Source organism: Gopherus flavomarginatus, chromosome 14 (assembly GCF_025201925.1).
Source record: "Gopherus flavomarginatus isolate rGopFla2 chromosome 14, rGopFla2.mat.asm, whole genome shotgun sequence".
In the NCBI taxonomy this organism is placed as follows: Eukaryota; Metazoa; Chordata; order Testudines; family Testudinidae; genus Gopherus; species Gopherus flavomarginatus.
The window spans coordinates 35390566-35409133 of record NC_066630.1 but is presented as its reverse complement, the minus strand read 5'-3'; positions in this window follow the sequence as shown (position 1 = coordinate 35409133).

Below are 18568 nucleotides of genomic sequence, written 5' to 3'. Positions count from 1 at the left end.
AGACTGGGGGAATTCTTGTTTGGCCAGTTCAGGGAGGACTTGGTCTCCTTCAAATCTCCTGAGCTGCGCAAAGGACTCGACTTGCAAGAGAATCTGGACCAATAAAACTGGAGCCGCTGCCATTTAGAAATTGAATTAAGTACTGAGAAAAGACTCCACATCGTCTCCCATATCTTCAAACCCAGATCCTTTACTCCAAGGTCTATAACTCAAGTGGAAATTCTGGTAGTAAAGGCTATGGAAACAGCTTATTATCATACTGGATACTGGATAACATCGTGACTGTCTGAGAAACCTACTTCACACAGTCAAGTGGATGCCTCTTGCTAATTTAAAGTAAGAAAAGGATTCTTTCTGCGGTGTCCATATTGTTTAGATGCTTTAGGAGGTATTATGGGCTCACTTTTTAGGGGGCCTCTGTAACTGTGCCTCTAAAAGGACCAAACATCTGCATATGCAATATGGAGATGCTCACAGATGTTGTGATTGCAGTGGAGGAGGATGGATGAAAAGATGCACTTATGTGAATGGAACCCATGTTATCCAATGCGTCTTGCATGACACGAACGCAAGCCTCAGTTCTGTCTGTCACCAGCTGGGTCTCTGAGTCCATGATCAAACATAAGTGGATTCAGCAAAATATCCTTTTAATCTATATCCAACAATGATCAGACCATTCTTGATCAGAATATAACACACTTTTTCCCACTCCTTCAGAATATTAAGGCTGGGATTTTCAAAGGAGACTAAGGGAGATAGGCACCCAAACACTATTGAAGCTCAATGGGATTTGGGTGCCCATTCCCCTTACATTCCACTGAAAATCCCAGTTTAAATCTTTTCTGAAATACACCACTAGGTGTCTTCCTACTCCCAAAGAAAGCCGCTCAGAATCAGAGCCTTCAACTAAGCCAGCGCTCTTAACACAACTTTTAGAATGAAACTATGAAGGAATTACAGAGGCTCTGATGTAACCAACCCCAAGTATTCCAAAATCATGAGTCAACTCCCCAAAAGTCATGAGACTAGTTTAAAAATCATGATATTTGTTTTATGATGATATTTTATTTGCCTTCTGGTTTATGAATCTGGGGGGCGGGGGGAAATTCCATTTTTAAGTTTTCTCTGCAACCAAGAGGGCTAGAAACTTTTTTTTTTTACTGAAAGCTGAAATTCTCACATAAGTATCTGGCACATGACACTTTAAGAAAAAAAACAACTGTGATACCCTCAGTAAAATCAAGGGAATTTAGCAATCCTAACGAACACAAAAGGGGATTCAATCCCCTAGAATTAGAAACTGAAGATAAAACATCTTGCTCCAATCAGCTGAAGATAAACTCTCTCTTTATTCCAGAGGATCTGGACTGTACATGTGCCTGTGTTGGCATGTTCTTGATGGACGGCCAGTTTTCAAACACTGGCGTCGGAATCTGTGCTGGTAATTGTTTGTGGGTAAAATGTATGGCATTTAGATGCCTAAATACCTGACTGCACCCACAAATCAGGTACTTTAACATCTGAATTATATCAGTTCTGCCCACCGATAATGACAGGAGCAAAAAGTAAGGCCTCATTAAGAACAAACTTAAAAATTGACCCATGACACTTTGGTTTTGGTAAGGTAGCTATTAGATTGCTAGTGTATCCCAGTCTCCTGGGTTTTGATCCGGTGCCTCCTTTCCTGCTGTTTTGGAATCATTTGGCAATGAGTAGTAGTAACAGTATAAATATTTATAGGCTGGTAGCACCATACGGCCCCACTCAGGATCAGGGCACATTGCACTGAATGCTGAACAAACACAGAGAGGAGAGAATCCATGCCCTGAAGGAAGCAAGCCAATGAATTTGGTGATGAATAGGCCCAGCTTTGTCAGTTACATCCACTGTAGGTTTTTTATTAGGGGCAGAGGTAGGGAGTAAAGTAGCAGGAAAATGAAAGGACGGGATGAGGTGGAATCGTCACAGCTCATCATTGGCTTGATCTTCACCAGGACTAAAACTTGTCCACTTACCATCATCTTATGGATCCTGGTGTCTCCCATGAAAACAAAAAAGACTAAACCTGTGATAATGAAAGGCCCTGTTCTTCTCCCACTGGACTTCCTGACTCCAGCGAGTATAGGATCCAGCTTGCGTAACTTACTGAACCACTTGTTTTCTTCAGTGGTTCCAGACATCCACAGCTGGTGTCGCTGTATAGATCTGTCCCATTGCTCGCATAAGTAAAGTGATGTATGTGCTGCACAATACATCTACACTGCGAAAGGAAAAAAAGACCCACGGCAGTGAGTCTCAGAGCTTGGATCAACTGACACTGGCATGTGAGGCTCGCAGGTTGGGGGCTAAAAGTTGCAGTGTAGATGTTCAGCCTTGGGCTCTGAAGCCAGTGAGTGGAGTGTGTCTGACAGTCTGGGCTCTAGCCCGAGCCTGAATAGCTACACTGCTAGTTTAGGCCCCATAGCATGAGCCCTGCAAGCCTGAGTCAGTTGACCCGGACTCTGTGACTCGGTGCTGCAGGGCTTGTGGTTGGTTGGTTTGTTTGTTTGTTTTGCAGTGTAGACATACGTGAAGCATTGTCAGGATCGGGGCCTTCTCTACTACTATGCTGGTGTCGGTTTGGGGTTTCTTTAACTATGTGTTTTATTTTCTTTTATAAATTGTTGCAGTATCTAAGCAGGACTTCATTATCCCATAGGCAATATATTCATCCTTTTAGCTTTGATTTTGATTCTACCTATTGTTTTGACAGCAGTTTCATATTGAGAAGCTAAGATTATGCTCCTGATTTTGGAAAACTTGATTCTGCTGATCCTTTAACCCTCATAGATTTTAATGCCTGAGGTAAACAAGCTATTTTAAATGACAAATTGACTGTGCCCAAGTCCCTGTAGTGTCGGTCTGCAACCACCCCTGCAATCTCTATTTAAAATTCTACCATATCCTTATTGACTTATTCTCTGGGAGTCCTTAATGTCAGGCCTTTAAAACTAACCTCGGCCTTGGGAGAGAAATGGGTTTTATGTGATGCTCTTAATGGGTTTTTGTTGTTTTTTTCCTGAAACGTAGCTAGCTTCAGGGAATACTTTACACCTGAAATAAAACCACTCCATCATGCCACACTTCTCTAAGTCACTTGATCTCTCTGGGTGAAATTCACTCCTTGCACAGAGCCAGAGTAAATGGACTAGGTGCAGGGACCAGCGCAGGGGCTGAGGTTCATGGCTACCTAATCTGGGAACAGGCTTCTGAGTAAGTCCTCTTCCAGGCTGCTGGTCCTTCCTTTCCGCTACTACATACAGATTCCCACTCGTTGGCTCTGCATAGACATAGATCCAGGGCCCTCTTTCCTGCTCCCAATGTTCATCTCCAAACTGACATTGGGAACAGAGCTTAGTTCAAACCATGCAGGGAATCCAAGGGGGAGTGCCAGGTCTGACTGAATTCTATACATCACACCGTACTGGATCTCAACCCCAGGAGTCACTATTATTTATTAGCTGAATTGCATAGCTCCAATCGGGCCAGGGGTTTCTGTTATGCCAGGTATTTTAGAGAGAAATAACCCAATATATTTTAAAGCAACTAGTGATTTTGTGAGCACAACTTGAGTCACCCAGAAGGGGCCTGACTTTCAGAGCGTGGATGCTTAGCGCTTTCTGAAAGACACTTGGTTTTATGGCATCTCAAGCTGGGCATCCAAAAACTTAGGCAGCACCCCAAATGGCTAGTCACTTGACAATTTGTGTCATGGTAAAACACCAAACAGACAGAAGAGAACAGTTTCTGTTCCAGACCGTATACAATCTTGGAGGGTGAATGTCCGCACCTCGTACCTTGGGCATGACGTACGCCTGTGCAAAGTGCTACCCACGGGTAGTGTTTGATACACACTTTACACCAGGGTCAATGACTGCATAAACTGCAGGACGATGGAGAAACGGACCCTTTGTTTATAAACTGTATATAAACTACAGCCAAATTACACTGCCGTGAGGGTGTAAAGGGGCCTTAGTGAAAGTCAGGCCCTACAGACATGGCTCAGGCTCGGTACTTATATGTCCCCCTCCCCCAAAAAATCACTGTAGTTTCTGAGTACCTCTCAATCTTTCAAGGACTTATCTTCACAACAACCCTGCATGGCAGGAAACATTGTTAATCCCATTGTACTGATGGGGGACTGAGGCACAGAGAGGCTAAGGCTCTGTTCCACAGAGGTTTTTAGGCTCCTAAGTGACTTGTCCAGGTATGGCTGAGCAGGGACTATAGCCCAGCTCTTCCAAATTCCAGGCTAGCACTTTATTTACTCTTTCATCCTGTGATGAAGTGGGGATGTTCTTAACATTTTCTCTGAATGCCATGTGGGTGCCTCGGTTTCCCCTATGCATTTCTCGAGCGTCTAGGAGTGTGTGATTGGTGCAGAGCCTTAGGGGGCCAGTGTGATCCTGTCTGCACAGAGAATGGCTGACACCCTGTGTCCTGGCAACTAATGGCCTGGAACCTCCTCTGCAAAGGTGCCAACTGAAGGTGTTGAAGAGCAAAGAGATCAGGTGACCTCCTGGCCCGGGAAAGAGACAAAGGAAGAGGAGGGGCTGAAAAGTTTTCAGTTTGGAGTTGGCTGAGAAAATGGAGGGGAGGCCAGACAGACCTCCTGGCTTCCCCTGTCCCCCTAAGGTAGACCTGACTAAGTGGGCCCTGTTGTCTGTACCTGCAAGGCCTGTCTTGAACTGTGTTCCTGTGGTCTAAATAAACCTTCTGTTTTACTGGCTGGCTAAGAGTCATGATAAATCGCAAAAAGCCGACGGTGCAGAGCCTTGTCTCCCCTAAACTTTTTGACACAACCCTCCTCCATTAACTTATTCCAAGCTTCCTTTTTCTAGTAGTCTTTAAATCTCCTTCCTCTAAGGCTGGATCCAAAGTCTAATTAAGTCAATGGGAGATTTTTCTTTTTTTAATTCTTAAAGATATGTTTACATTTCCCAAACATTTTTTGTATTGTCCCTTTGATTCCATTTTCATTTTTCTATTTCATATTCTTTCTGTTCTTTTTTATTATCCAGACTAAACACCTGGGTATAATCCTTTCCTGCTGCCATCAGATTATGTGAAAGGTTAATTCTTCCTTGAGATCAGCTACTTCTCCTCTTTAGCCCAAATGATAATATTCCCTGATTGTTGGCCACTTTTCAGAACTGCACATGCTAACTTTTCTTACCACCTCTAAAATCCCTACTTGTTTTCATCCCTCGCCTTGCTAATTTAAAATCTGAGTGCAAACATTACTCTCAGCTGCACCTGATTACAAGGTTGGACCTTCATTTGAGACCCACATTAACCTCTGTCACACAACCCTGCTGCTGTCCGCGTCACTTGGCAGAGAAGTTGCAAAGGACACAGATTTATTCCCCTAGCTAAATGCTGAAATGAACTACTAGCACCATTTAGCCCCAAGGAGCAGCAAGCCAAATTCTGCTCACAGTTAAATTGTGGAAAATCTGGAGTAACTGTACCATGGTAAATTTGGAGTAACTACATCGCAGCCAGTGGAGTAAGTCCAGATTTACATCAGTGTACATGAGAGCAGAATTTGGTCCTTGGCCTTCAGTTGCTTAACTCTTGTTACAACTATGTGGAGTAAACAAACTGATTCTGAAAAATAACAGCTTTGATCCACAAACCCCGGCCCATTGTTTAAGGGCCATATGTTCCTACTACTAGTGCTAGCTTATTAATATTTATTATACAGATTTGTATGATCCTACTGTTTATTATTATGCACTACTGCCATCAGAGAGGCTGACAGGAATCATAGAGGGTCCCAAGTCCTTCTGCAGCAGGGCAAGTAAAAGAAAACAATGCTAGACCCATGAGATTGAGGTTCTAGATAAGGAAGATATGTTTCACCTTTATAAGCTTGCCTCATTTCAATCTTTCTCATTGTAACAGGGCACTGGGTCTTGGGGCACATGTGCCGGTTATGACCCTGGGACCCTTTAAAAATGGAAGCTGTAGTTGCAGGCCATGTGACTAGGAGCAAGCATGTGACAACACGAAGTCAGATATAAGGCTTCTTGCCACTTAGGTAGGGAAGCGGAGAGAAGAGACCCAGTGTCAGGGAAGAACAGTGGGATTTACAAGTAGCCAGGAAGGGCTCTCTAGGGAGGGTGAGGAGATGATGTGCTGGCCAACCTTGCTGTGGAAATTGGGAAAGTCTTTGATTGAAATCCTTATCAAACTGAAATCAACAGCAAAATGGCTATTGATTTCAGTGGAGCCAGAACTTTATTCTTTGTTGTTACGTGTGTTTTATTACCTTCAGCCTTCTGTATCTTCTGCCAATTACTAACACCTGCCCTAAGGAAAAGGGGGCAGAACTTGATCTGAGCATTTGGTCCTTATGTGGTCTGCCCTGGCTGGTGAGTCTGCCCATTAGCTTATGTTCCTTCACTGATTTTTGCCCTGCATCTACACAGCCCTGTGTGAAAGGCTGGAAGCTCTATGAGTCTATGAAGTAGATAGGTCTCAGCGGCTGAGCTGTATACTTTCTATATTTACAGTGTTACTTTGCGGTCTCTTAGGTGTACATTTTGGTGCTAACTGTCCCTTAGTGCCTGCAAGTGATCTTCTTGAAAGGATTTACTGCTGAACTTTGCAAAGAAGAAAAATTGGTGCCTGTTGCAAGATAGAAGTCACAATTCATTGTGATTTACCTAACTCACAACTCCCATGTGCTCTTCTCCAGCACAGTGGCCCAGTGTCGCACACATCTCATCTCTTAATGCCAGGACGGTCTGATCTGACACTCTGGCTTTTTCATTAGAACTCTGCTTATTATTTAGGGCCTTCCATTAGTCTCTCCTCCCAGAACTTTGATCGTTACTTCAGTCCTCAAATCCCTCAGCAATCCAAACTCTCCTGACTCATTTCTGCTCTGCTCTTTCCAGAGTATATTTTCTCCTGATCATTCGGTTTTGTACCTTTTACATCAAGATATTTTTTGAATACACAGCACAAGAGCAATATCAGGGTTGTAGCCGAAGGGCCATAGCCTTCCCTCAGTAATAATGGTGAGGAGACAAATTCTCTGCTTCTGTCTCGATTCAGCAAAGTCAATGTAACAGTGCCACCTGACATTAGCAGAGATTTGGCCCCTTTACTCCATTCAGGGAGCATTAACTTCAAGTTTCCAACTAGTGGCCACTTCCTATCACTTAGTGAGAACTGCAGAAAAGACACTTTCACACTACATAAAAAGTTGTGGCATAAGAAACTAAAGAGAGGAAAAGAACAGTTACTCTATTGCCTGTTGCTACTGGATTTATTTTACTCTTTGAGGTTTAGACTTCCTAACTGTCCTCTTTGGTTCATCAGGATCTATTAACATGCCTAGTCATACCTCTTGCCATGAACTAAGGCTCATGTCTGTGTTCCCTGGGTCCTCCACTGATTCCAGAGTTTTCATTCTTCTAGAAACGTAGCCCTTTTTGTAAAGGATTCATCAGGGGTGTCCGATGTCATGCTGGTTGTGTGGGCTGCGCTCTCCAGCTGTGGCTCTCCACAGCAATGATGAGCTGAGCAGAGCTCACTCGAGACCACCAGCCCTGGGCTCAGACACCTCCAGTGAGCCCAGCACTAATGAGGAATTGCAGTGAAGCCCTACCATGAGAAGAGCAGCTACTTCCGGTGGGCTCCAGTGGTCATCTGCTATGAGTAACACCATATCTTCCCCCTTTAATCTGAGCCGTTTTCCCTGTTACCCCAGCAGCAAACTGACCAGCTCAGCACAGAGAGAGGTGGAATCTGGATCCTTTCACATTGCCAGTGCAACTTCTTTGGCTGGATGGAACTAGTCAACTGAATGGAGCTCCCAACTCTGTGTAATGCTTCTAACCTCAACCAGCACAGGAAACTCTGAGTATGAACTCAGATCCTGTACTCTGACTTTCTAAAGCCTCAGCACCTCTTACCAGATAATGTGCTGCACTTGTCCAGATTACAGTGTGCACTCGTTTGGGTCTCTCTTCTACATTGTCCCATCACCCATGACTACTGCTTTTCAGTCTGTTCTTTCCTGGATTGTGTAGACCAGTGATGCCCAAAGTGCACCCTAAAGGACCAGAACATTTATTCCTGACTGGTGAGGGCGAGGGGGCAAAAATGGTTTCAAGCTTCCTTTGTATCACCTTGATGCTGCATCTGGCCCTTAGCACACAAGGTTGCTCTAAATTCCATCAGCTTCCCACATCCGCCTCTGTGCTACTCTATAGCATTAAAGCCAAAGCATGGAGCATTCTGGTGATGGCATTGTAAGGGACATGCTTCCGCTAGCTGACTCTCTGCACCAGAGGCTGTGAGGGGGCTACAGTAGGGCTGACAAAGACCCCTTTCCCCAGGAGGTATTTCCCAGGGTGTCATTCTACCTATTATGGCAACTTTATGCTCTGGAGCAGCATAAAGGGTCCACTGAGGGGGAAGTAACAGCGGCTGGTACGCAGAGTCCTGAAAACGCTGGCTGAGGACAAGCAGAGTGCCCGTAGAGTTCTACTGCTGGTGAATTCAAACCAACCAGGAACTTTACTATGAAGGTTATTAATTACTTTTCTATATTATGGTGGCACCTAGATGTCCCAGTTGAGACCTCATTGTGCTAGGTGCTGTACATGCAGACAGTAAAAGACAGCCCCTGCTCTAAAGCGTTTACAAGCTTCTCTTCATCTCTTAAGCAAGACACAAGTACCAGCAAACATGCCTGTGTGTAGTAAGTTGCCAGGTATGTACATTTTTAGACAAACTAGATGTTGCCCTCAGAACCTTGGCAAAATGCAGCATGGAGTCCATTGTAGCAAAGGCTGGGCACTGCTGCTTCAAGAGAAGATTCGAACCTATTGTTATCTGACTGACTAAACCATATGATAAGTGTGTCACTGGTCCTGCTTTTCCTCCTGATCCAAGGAGGAGACCCTTAAATAAATACCCTTAGGTGTTCATTCATCTACCTGATCCTCTTGATAGGTCCCTGATGAATAGTGGGGTTTACATAGGCAATATTTACATCTGTTATTCTGAATTAGATGTAGCCGGAAGTAGGCTGAACATTCCAGTCATGGAAACTCTACACTGTACTTGTCATTTACTGTACACAGAAGAAACAAAAACCAAGTAATTAGTAACAGAGATTGGACACGTATATGGACATCAAAGATACCCAGAATTATAATAGTCAACATTAAACAAATAAACAAGAACTTTGGAAGGGATATTAAACCTCATGCTTCAGGGCATAAGCCTACATTTCACTAATGGGGGTCAGGAGGAAACATTCTCTCAGGGCAGGTTATCCCATAACTGCCCACTGGGGGTGTCCTTCCTCTGAAACAGCTGCTATTGGCCATTGCTGGAGACAAAACATTCACTTTGCGCTGGTATAAATGACCACACAAGTTGCTGGGCTTGGAGAATCATGCCCAGGATCTCCAGACACACCTATTTGAAGTTTATCTGAGCCCAGACTTGCAAACCTCAGAATCCTGTTTACTATACTCAGGAGTGTTTGTGGTGGGATTTGCATATAAATAGAGCAGTCAAATATTTGAAAGCTATTAAGGGATTAGATCTGCTGTTATATGTTCCAAGAAGGTGACCTTCTGATGCCGTGTCTCAGCATTTTTGGTGGTGTGATCAGAGTTCACGTTTGCTTTCTGCTGATGTGATTTTTGGCGAGTAGTCTGCATTAGTGGTTGTCTTTCCAATATGATCTAAATATTTAATATTGTAATCTGAGTTATGAAAAGTGTGGATGGATGAGGATCGACTCTGGTCTGATTTTAAACCAAATAGAACAGTTAATGAAGTGCCCTCAGAACATTAGTGCAGTATGATCAGTTTTCTTTTGACCCTATTTACATAACTGTGACTATGCATATACTCTGACCCTTGCAGCAAATATGTTTGTTTAAAAATATAGCATGAAGGGAAGGAGGCTGAAATTCTTTCCCCCCCCCCCCGCCCCGGAGTACAAGTCCAGCTCTGATCATTAGTAGATTGCAAAGCATTTCAGTATCATTATCCCTATTTTACACATAGGGAAGTGAAATGACTTGTGCAAGGTTGTGACCCAGCAGTTGAACCAGGAATAGAACCTAGGTTTTGCCTCAGTCCTAGTCTGGGACACTAGCCACTAGACTGCACTACACCCAAGCACCACTCCTTCTCCACCACCATGTGGATGGACCACCCTAGGGCAGCGACTGGGTAAGACACATTCTCCACACATTCAGCATTTAGCTTCTTCACAAACTGCCAACAAAGCAGCCAGCTAGTGCCAGTTACCACTGGTGTGATGTGAACAAGTGGCTGCTGGAAACTGGGCTGTGCTCACCGCATGATTTCCCATGGTCACATGGATTTATAGTTATTGAAAAAAATCTTCAGAAAATTATGCAAACAGGCTACAAAGTCCAACATGGCAGAAGCCTGGATTACGTATATATATATAGGCTGCCTAAACTGACATGGGTAGAATGTCACCACATTTGTAGTTTTTATCATTTTCCCAGTCTTTTAATCCATCATCATGAGATATCAGTTTGGTCCAGTCGAAAACCAACACTGAAGACCTGGCTCCTGATTCTCATTAATGCTAAGGCCAATTAGAATGCTCTGGCAGTCTAAAGTAGCGTTAAAGCAGATGAAAATGTAAAGCAGAGTGGTTTACAGTGGCCGTAGTGGGGAAGGAGGAGACTGCTCGCTGAGTTGCTATAGCTTTTCTCCCTTCTCAGAATGCTTCTGGTCTCAGTTTGGATTTGGATAAACAAATATACCATTGTTTGGGTGGTTTGCTCACCAGAGCAATAACCTGATTTGGTAAAAGAAAGGTGGTTAACAAGAAACACACCGCAGCAAGTATTTCCTGGTCAGAGGGATGGTGGTGCATGTTTTGCAGCTCATTGCTTTCCAGGTACCCTAAGATTCTTTAAAGGATAAAAACCCTGAGCAACAGACTAGTCAGATTGCTCTTTCCCAAGGACTTTAAAGAAATCCAAGCAGAGTAAAGCTCTATAGTGATCTTATGTCCAAATATACTGAGAGTGCATTAGAGAAGGTACAGCATACACCGCCTAGTGACCTCTCCTCTCCCACTGCTGCAATTATCCCAGCTGTTAAGAGACTCTGCAGAAGAAGGGCCAATTAGAGTGGATTTAAATTGTCATCCCATTAATAATCCAAGAAGGGTAAACGTAAACAAACCACACATCAGGGGCAATGCGCTTGCTGTGAAGATAGCTTTGAATTCTGTGCTTATCCGCGTTACAAATATCAAGGTATTTAATGAGCTATTCCGATGGAAGGGGAGAGTTGGCGATGGGGAGAAAGAAAGAAAGATGCAGCAGCTAATTGACAAGTGATGTTTGCTACCGACTACCTACAGGATCAATCACAGAAGGCAAGAACAGAGAAGGACTATTGTGCTGGGTCATCAATTAAGCAGAGATGTCCCCCTCAATGGCGTGCATCTTATGTTGACACTTTAATGACATGAAAAGCTACCAACTGGCCCTCTCCTGTCTCTGTCTCACTCTCTCACAAACAAACTTTTGCAAGTACAGCTCTACTAAGAATGGCGGTAGATCGGTAGCCAGGCCATTATTTTATTTTGATACTAAACAATGAAGAGGCCCCAAGCACAGGCTCTGAGTATCGTGCCAATTATTGAAATTTACCAAATCAACTCCGGTCAGCTCAACCCTTCTGCTAAGCAGCATCTCTCCACAGAAATAAATGAGAACCAAACCTGTCGATTAGGACTTCAGTGACCCCTAGGTCTCCTCATAGGGCTGCCAAAATAGAAACCCTAGCTAAAGGTGTTTTAAAAAATGTACATGCCCTCTCTCCAGCTTACAGAACTTGGTGATGATTTGAAGGCACACGCTATAATTTTAGAGCAAAGGCCTAGGCTATTTGCATGCTGTAGTGTTAATAGTGCTGGCACTCTTGGAGCCAAATATTTCAAGTGCTCAGCATGCATAACTGACGCCAGATTATATACACTGTAGTCTCCAGTGCCTTGTCTAGTCCAATATTAAAGACCTCAAGCATTGGAGTTCCCACTATTTTCCTTGAGGAAACTGTTAAACCTTCTACTCTTGGGACAATTTTTATTGTCCTGACATTCAGGTTATATTTTCCTTTTCTTGAATGTCATCCCATTCTTCCTAGTAATAGCCCTTTGGACCATCTTAAACATCCATCTCCCAAGTGCCAAATATCCACAGCAAGTTTTCCTAGAGTTGCCATTGGGTCAATATAAAGATCTATCATTCTTTTCTTCTTTCCTTATCAGCGAATCCCTCAAGCGCCAAGTTATATTTGTAGCTCATTTCTGAGTTTCATATAGTTTACGTGCATCTTTCTGTTACCAGTTTGCTCCAGATCATCTCCACCATTTGTAGCATTTGAATGTTAAAAGATGATGATAAATAAATACTTGCAACAGACTGGCAATACCCTAAAATATCCTGGACAAACCCTATGGAATTAAAGTGAACTTTATTAAATTAAACTAAACCTTGTTGAATTAGTTTTAACGTCTTTGGAGTGCATTATATTAAAAATGCCATTGAGTATATGTTGTTGTGGAATTAGATGTACCTTCCTCCGTTATCAGCCCTTTGAAGCCACACCCCTGGAGAGATGTGCATATATTAGTTCAGACTGGATTCTCCAGGGACCAAGAGACTAAGACAGAGGCCTGGTCTACACTACGCATTTAAACCGATTTTAGCAGTGTTAAACTGATTTAACGCTGTACCCATCCACACTACAAGGCCCTTTATATCGATATAAAGGGCTCTTTACATCGGTTTCTGTACTACTCCCCAACGAGAGGAGTAGCGCTAAAATCGGTATTACCATATCGGATGAGGGTTAGTGTGGCCACAAATCGACGGTATTGGCCTCCGGGCGGTATCCCACAGTGCACCACTGTGACCGCTCTGGACAGCAATCTGATCTCAGATGCAGTGGCCAGGTAAACAGGAAAAGCCTTGCGAACTTTTGAATTTCATTTCCTGTTTGCCCAGCGTGGAGCTCTGATCAGCACGAGTGTCGATGCAGTCCCAAATCCAAAAAGAGCTCCAGCATGGACCGTACGGGAGATACTGGATCTGATCGCTGTATGGGGAGACAAATCTGTTCTATCAGAGCTCCGTTACAGAAGACGAAATGCCAAAGCATTTGAAAAAAATCTCCAAGCTACACAGTGCTGCCTGACAAGCGTAACGGAAAGCCAAAGAATCAAATGGACGCTCATGGAAGGAGGGAGGGGGTACTGAGGACTCCAGCTATCCCACAGTCCACAGCAGTCTCCAAAAACTATTTGCATTCTTGGCTGAACTCCCAGTGCCTGTAGGTTCAAACACATTGTCCAGCGTGGTTCAGGGTATAGCTCGTCAATTTACTCCCTCCCCCCACCACATGAAAGAAAAGGGAAAGAAATCGTTTCTTGACTTTTTTCAGTGTCACCCTATGTCTACTGAATGCTGGTGGTAGACGAGATGCTGCAGCAGTGAAGAGCAGTATCTGCTCCTCTCCCCTCTCTGGTGGCAGACGGTACAATATGACTGCTATCCGTCAACACCATCAGCCCATGAGTGCTCCTGGCTGGCCTCAGGTGAGGCTGGCTGGGGACGCCTGGGTAAAAATAGGAATGATTCCCGGTCATTCCCAGTAGATGGTACAGAAAGGCTGGTAACCGTCCTCATCCTAGCAACTGGGGGCTGAGCTCCATCAGCCCCCTCCCTTTCCTGTGTAAAGAAAAGATTCTGTACTGCCTGGACTATCATAGCAGCGGGATGCTGGGCTCCTCTCCTCCGCGCCGCTTAATGTCCTGCCTGGACTGTCATAGCACCGGGAGGCTGCCTCCCCCTCATTTTATCTCGCTAACAAGTCACTGTTTCTTATTCCTGCGTTCTTTATAACTTCATGACACAAATGGGGGGGACACTGCCACAGTAACCCAGGAAGATTGGGGGAGGAGGGAAGCAACGGGTGGTGGTGTTGCAGGGGCACCCCCCGTGAATGGCATGTAGCTCATCATTTCTGCGGGATCTGACACAGAGCAGCTGTGCTCTCTGATACACTGGTTCTCTAGTGACTTGCCTCATATTCTAGGCAGGACTGACTCTATTTTTAGAAACCATAAAGGAGGGATTGACTCAGGGAGTCATTCCCAGTTTTGCCTTTGTGCCCCCAGCCGACCTGAGCCAGGGGCATCCATGATAGCAGCAGACAGTACAGAACGACAGATAACCATTATATTACTGCCAATTTACAATGGCAGCAGACGGTACAGAACAACTGATAACCATCTCTGCTATCATGCAAAAGCAAACGAATGCTGCTGTGTAGCGCTGCAGTAACGCCTCTGTTAGCGGCATCCAGTACACATACGGTGACAGTAAAAAAAAAACAGTAAAAAACGGGCTCCATGGTTGCCATGGTATGGCATCTGCCAGGGCAATCCAGGGAAAAAGGGCGCGAAATGATTGTCTGCCGTTGTTTTCCCGGAGGAAGGAATGACTGACGACATTTACCCAGAACCACCCACGACAATGATTTTTGCCCCATCAGGTACTGGGATCTCAACCCAGAATTCCAAGGGGCGGGGGAGACTGCGGGAACTATGGGATAGCTACAGAGTAGCTACCCACAGTGCAATGCTCCGGAAATCGACGCTAGGCTTGGACCATGGACACACACCGCCGAATTAATGTGCTTAGTGTGGCCGCGTGCACTCGACTTTATACAATCTGGTTTACAAAACCAGTTTATGTAAAATCGGAATAATCCCGTAGTGTAGACGTACCCAGAGTATTTGGATGAATAAATTGGAGTTAAACAAGCTCAAGGCCTTCTTCCTGATCCAGCAAACAGACTGGACCCCTGCTACATGGAAGGCCCCAATCCTTAGGGAAGGGTTGGAAGGCTAGGCCTACTGAGGCCCCGTAAGCCAACAGGGCTGCCTGGGGGTGTGGGGGGCAAGTGCGGCAATTTGCCCCAGGCCCCACAGGGGCCTCCACAAGAATATAGTATTCTATAGTATTGCAACTTTTTCTTATGGAAGGGGCCCCTGAAATTGCTTTGCCCCAGGCCCCCTCAATCCTCTGGGCAGCCCTGTAAGCCAATGTGCTTGTTCAGAGCTGAAGATGTGATGAACTTGTGACCACAAAGGAAATTCAGTGGATGGGGAGTTGAAGGATTGCTCCTGCCAGAGCCCATGTTAGGAGTCGGGGGGGGGGGGGACGGTTTCCTCTCATAAGCTGATTAGCCTGCCTATAGGTTTCTTTATTGTATTTAATATGCTTTGGCTGTAATGCTTTTACCCTAAGAATAAGATAGGTGTGCATCAGAAGAACTGTTTGGTACTTATCACTGTTGACACTCCATTATCAGTCTCTGAAGAGAAAGCAAGCAGGTGTGCTTGGGCAGCCTGTCTCTGCTGGGAATACCACAGTGAACTGGGCAGCCTGGAAATACCCCAGACAGAAGGGGTCTCCACCAAAGAAAGGGAGCTGGAATCCTGAGAGCGGGCACCCTAGCTGAACCATAGAGGGGAAATACAGGTGCAGTTGTCCGGAACTGTTAAAATACTTAAGCATATAAATAGCCCTTTCCATCATAGATCTCAAAGCACAAATATCTCTGTAATACAGATGGGAAAATTAAGTCACAGATGGTCAAGTGACTTACCTAATGCCACACAGGAAGTCAGTGGCAGAGCTGAGAACAGACCTGCCAGATCTCACAATCCAGAGCCCTTTGCATGAGACTTCATTTCCTGACTTAGCCATCACCATGGTACCTGGGGGTACACGATATGGCTTCAAATAGGAACGTTAATGTTCCCACATAGGAGGAGCAAAGACGCCATATTCTTCTGCTGCCTGCAGCTTTAAACAAAAGTGGCCTGATTTCACAGCTCAAGTTCCTTGAACAGGCTGAGCACTAAGATGTGATTTAACAGACATTCTGCATTCCAGTGGGCTGAGTCTTCAGGTCTAGTATGATACAGAAATGACCTCAGGCAACAAAGTTCATCTCAAGATCTGGGCTGGGAGGGGAAGGGGGTTAATATCATGGGTTGCAGCCATCTCTAGAATTAGTTTCTAAATACCCCAACAAGGTAGTTTTCCATCCCCAAGTTAGCCAATGAAAGAAAGCAAGACATGGAGAACTGCACATCTGTATGTTATAAAAGGAAGGTGCTAGAGCAGCATTTTAGAAGGAAGTGAGTAATTGACTGAGTGTCTTTGAATTCCTCTCATACCACTTCTTTCCTCCAGGACTCATTCTAAATGGAGAATCAATTTCCTTCCAAGGGGCAGCCTTGAATGCAAGGACAGGACAATTCAGTTATAATAACCTGGTCCCACAGATGCTGTTTTATCTGAATAGTCATTGAGGCTAAAGGAATGGATCCCAAATGAGTGCTGGACATAAATAAAAAGCAACACTTTTGCTGAAACTGAGATCTCCCGCACTGCATCATGTAGAAATACCAGTACCATGAATGGAGATCTCTCAATGAGGCCATGTGAGTACAGTCTAGAAAACGGAGGAATATCTGAGCTGCAAGAAATAAAGCAGCATGTAGCAAATAAGAGTAGAGTGTGGAGTAGCAATTTCTGTGCCCTGAGGCCCCCGTGTTCCCTTACATGAGAATGACCTGCCTAGGGCTGGGATGGGGGTTCTAATCCACCTGTGTTACCTGCAACGGTTTCAACCCACTTTGCTCACCGATCCCCCTGGAGATCCCCACTGGTCCCAGAGAGTCTCTGCAGGCATAAGCCATCTGCACAAAGGCCCAGGGACTTCACTGGAGGGTTCCAGCCCCTTTCAGACTCACCTTCCCATCATGCCTGCCTCAAGGGCTCTCCATAGCTCAGCATGGGACGCCATGGCAGTGAATGCTGACTCAGTTAGTATTGGGCAGCAGTGTTTGTCTCATGGGTTTGGTGTTAGGGGAACATGGCAGAGCATAACCAGCCACACAACCTCCATAGCCTGTCCCCTTTATATCAGGGGAGACTGAGCTTAGACACTCAGACACACTTCTGCAGGGTTGGAACAAGGAGCTCCTGAGAGCATATCCAAGAGGTCACAAAAGCAGAGGGGGCTCTTGGCCTAAGGTGACCAGATGTCCTGATTTTATAGGGACAGTCCTGATTTTTGGGGCTTTTTCTTATATAGGCTCCTATTACCCCCCACCTCCTCCTGATTTTTCACACTTGCTGTCTGGTTACCCTACCTTGGCCCCTAATCTTCTGAATACTCTGTCTACTTAGTACAGAAATGGTTCTTTAACAACATGACCTTGGCGTGGTTGTGTATGCAGAATGAGAAACGAAGCAAGGAGATGTGTACTAGCACATGTAGTTGCTGTCTTCTTAAAATCCCACAAACATGCAAGATACCAACCTATTTTGATACCAGTGGTATCTCAAGGTATAAATGGGATTAAGCTGCTGAACCATGATGATTCTTCTTCACATGCACACCGCTGTGAATTTTCTTCTCTTTAATACCAGCAGGGACCATTGGTTGCTTTTTTTCCACCTTCTTCCAGAGCACTCAGCAAACAGTGATTAATTAGTGGCTGGGTACAATTTTTCAAAAGCACCAAAGTGACTTAAGGCCTAGAGTTTTAATGGTGTTTAGGTGTTGCTTTGTTTATTGTTGCAAGGCCCAGGTGATTTAGGAACTTATGTTCAATTTTCAAAAATGGGTAGGCACTTAGGACCCTAAATCTCATTGACAGTCAGTGGGACATAGAAACCAAAGTCACTTAGATGCCTTTGACAGTTTCACTGTCTCATCACCATAGTATCTGAGCACCTACAGATGACTTGCTCCATTCCCTGCCATTTCAGGGGATGGTTATGGGCAGTTCACAGTCTCTCCTAGATATCTAGTGGCGGAAGCAGACAATGAAACCGGGGAGTAGAAGGGGAGGAGAGAATATCAAACTTTGTGGTTTTAATCCACTGCAAAATGTTGTCTTGTCCATGTCACATGTGGTAAAAATGGCAAAGCTTCCTTCCAGAATAAAAAACTCAAGATAATATTTATAATCTTGTGAATTAATTTAGCTTTTTCAACTCTTACCTTGCTTTGGACATAGTGACCTATACTCCCATCACGACATTTACTTCATATCAAAATGAAAACATCTTTGTGACATGTTCAGGGTTTTTCTGAGCTGTGAGGAGAAGCAAAAAGGAGTCTTCAGCATCCGGAAAAGTGACACCTCACTATGGCTGCCACAGGGGTAAAGGGGGTGCTGCTGCCCAGAGTAAGAGGTGAATTAAAGCTTTAGCTCAGTAATAAAATATTTAAAGGGTCAATAGCTTGGGGAGAAAAATCAACTGTTTATTTATGCTTAACTGCATTAGAGTAGCCAGAGTACATAATACCTGAGAATATCTTCTCTAAGCATGTACTGCTGAGTGTAAATATATATTACCTGAGTACGGAAGTAGTCAGTGTATATTCTGCTTGAGTATTATCAAGT